A 3494-nucleotide genomic window follows, 5' to 3' on the forward strand; every position below is an offset into this window, starting at 1 on the left:
CAAACAAACAAAAAAACCAACCTAGAGAACTGTAAGACAAACTGCAGGGTTTCAAGAGAGCTGAAGTTGGCCACTCTCAAACGGAGCTGGCGGTCCCCCTCTGGTGGCCAGCCAGCCGCAGTCAGGGTCTGAGGGCACAAGAGAGCTGCCACGGCCACTGTCCCTGTCCCTGCACCGAGGGTGGCACCCGAGCATCCCAGGGCCAGCAGCAAGGCTTCTGAGCACGGAGCTGTCAGGCAGCGCGGCACACAGGATGCCATGGAAGCCTTCTCAACCCGAAAAGATTCATTAGAAGAACAGCCAGCAGCTGCCCAGTCCCTCCAGCCTGCCAGCCCTGTCTATAACTAAGCCCTTGGTTTTTAATAGCAATACTGTGTAGCACTAGGAGCTCCCATCTTGAAACAGGGCCCCATTGTGCATGGGGCTATGAGACATCTGGACACAGAGAGTCCATAAGCTCTTTAGGATGGGAAATAAGATGGAGAGAAAGAACAGAAGATGGACAGGAAATGAGCGAGCAGAAGGAAATAAGATAGCACTGGTCAGCACAGAAGACAGCAGTCAGTGAGATGCTCTCAATGGGTGAGCACAAAGGCAACCATTCAATGTCTTACTTAGAAGATACCAGGGCAACATTTTTGGCCTGTAATTTTCAGTTTCAACAACGTAGACAATTGCTACCAGTGTATTGAATGTTGTTCCCAATATAAAAGGGCCTAGGAGAGAGAAGGCTGAATACCCCTGCTGACTGCTCTAGTCACAGACAAGAATTTTCATTAAGTGGTGGTCTGAGTCTTTTCCACACCAGCAATAAAGTCCTCTGCAAATCTGAGCTAGCTTCTATTCAGCAAGCCACTTCTTCAGACAAACCTGAAACCCCCACTGCTACTTTCATCCTCCTCCAAGAGGACTGCAGGGAATTTTATATCCTTGCGTTTCTTCACCCACTGCTGTAAAAGCAGCACTATCTTATCTCAAGGCAACCTCACACTTCAGCTACTGGAGCACAAGAAAGCCCCAAACAGCTGTTCTTTCTGGTAAGAGATGAGATTTCTAAAATTACTCAGAAAATTGTATGGGTTTACAGGCCTTCAGTATTATGTTATCACAAATTCTTAAAATAAGGGGCTGGTATGGGCCAACATACTCACAGCTTAGCAGAAAATTGCCTCAAGAGGGTGAGAAGAATTTGGTTTTGGCCATGCAGAGTCACTCCCCCCAAAACCACCTAAACTCATTCTGGCCTTCACATGCCTCAGAGAAAAATCTGGAACAATCTTGGGCCAATTCCAGTTTCTCCATCCCAGTTTCTGCATATATTGCAAGACCTCCACTTCCTTTGCTTGTATGCATTGCAGCTTTATACCAAGGTGGAGAAGTTTGGCTCTCAGCCTCACTCCCCACTTCCAACCCCATGTGCAACTGCCCACGCCTCAGCACACTTTGTAGCACTCCATTCCTGCAGAAGGGTAGCTGGAAACAACTCATGGGGAATTTTGGGTGAACTTCAGCTACAGCTGTTTTGTTTTACTGCAAAGAAGTTACAGCAAATTATGTCTAAAAATGAACATGTTCATGCAGTAACACCTCCTCTCCTACAATCAAGTTTCATGCTCTGGAAAGCAGAGATTAGTGTCTCTCACGCATTCAATCAGAAGACCAAAGAGTTTAAGAGGAAGATTCTAAATCTTAGATTCTGCACAGTACAGCTGATGCCAAGACAGGTTGAGGTTCTGATCAGCTTAGCTGTTTCCCATAAGTGTTTCCCTTTTAGAGGTCCTCTAATCACACATTCAAATTCTTTCTGCCAGGTCAGTCAGACACAAGATGGTAGCAGAACAGCTCAAACCATACAAAATGTAGTAATTCACCATGAGAACCAGAATTACAGCTTGGCTCAATTGACTTTCATAAAGTAATGGCTGAGTTGGTAAGAACAGATCTTATCCAAATCAAGCATAATTTCCCCATTTTCTCATTTAGGTATCTGAAGAAATTAATTCTTTGTAGTTCCACAACTGAAGCAAAAAAAGCTGAACAGAGGAACTGAATGTACAAAAATCCATTTTCCCAAGCAGCACATCATGACACACCTCAGGGCAAGTGGCTGTGCATGGAATCAAGGATCCAAAGATATCAACTCTTTGCTATTGCTGAATATACAAGCTGGGGCATGTAGGATTCCAGCATTAAGTGCATGGGCATGATTTCTCTCAGAGCCCCAACTCCATGCCAAATGCCAGGATAAATGGAGGCTGTGAAGTCAGCAACAGGGCACTGTCACCACTCCAAGAAATCACAAGAAACTGGAGATCAGGATGGACAATGTGAGCAGCCAGATGATATCATGCATCCTGTAAAGAAAAACTGAAACTTTAGAACTTACTTCATGCTGAAGTAATCCAGCATGCTGAGCTCTCTCCTTCACACCCAAACAGATAGTTTCTGAAAACTCCAGGCTCAACTTGGCCCCCTTATGAATTGTACTGGTCATGGCATGTAAAGGCATGTCCACATGGCTTCCAGTGTATCAGTTTGCTGGCAAAGTCACCCACCTTTTAATACCCTGGCCCCAATGCCAGCAGCTCTATTCACAACTTCTGCAATTCTCAGGGGACACTGGAACTTCAGTTTCTGTATTCACAATACACTGTGGTCACCACTGCTTTATGAAACCTCCCTCATCTGAGTGCATCATTAGACAATTCTGTTGCCACAGAAGCTTTTAAGTAATACCATGACCCAACAGTGTTAGAGGCAATCCCTAAGGATTGCATGCACCACTCACTCTCTTCTTTAGCCAGTGCTTATGGCCTGAAAGCCAGAATCAACACTAGATGCTGGTTTCACATGTGAGAACATCCACCTAATTACATGGTGGAACACACACAGCCAGCCAATGCTCTGCTGGCTGAAGACAGGCTAAATCTAGTACAGCCCAGGAAATAGTCTTTCATCATTTTACAGGCAGAAATCCTAATAGACACAGAATCATCTTGCAGAATCATCTCGTTTTAAAGTTATGATTTTAATCCTTAAGGTGTAAAGGACTCAAAAGCCCCCTCTTCTCCTGGCTTCACCTAATCTTGACAGCACTGTGAAGCACAAGCTCTTCAAGTACCTGAAGCTCAGAGTCAGGTAATATACAATGAGATGGAAAAGTGATTGCACCAACTGCATTATTAATTTACATAAAAGAGTCCTTTAAATTCTTTCTAGCATTACTAGCTGCTTCACAGCATTTTCCAGCTTACCTGCAGTGAGGCCTCGCAGTAGCCTGCAAGCCCCAGCCCAGAGTCCTGCCTCTTCCCAAAAGCTCACAGATGCTGGCTTCAGTCAGTCATCCTGAAAGGCTGCAGGTGGAGAACCATAGCCTCCCCCCTGTACCAGACTTCTGCTGGACATCTGAACACCTGGAGAGGCCCCTTGCCCACAGACAGCACCAGTGAGATTCCCTCTGTAAAGCCCAGAAAGAATGCTGAGCTGAGAAGACA

This window comes from Passer montanus, unplaced genomic scaffold (assembly GCF_014805655.1).
Source record: "Passer montanus isolate IOZ18808 unplaced genomic scaffold, ASM1480565v1 scaffold18, whole genome shotgun sequence".
Lineage (NCBI taxonomy): Eukaryota > Metazoa > Chordata > Aves > Passeriformes > Passeridae > Passer > Passer montanus.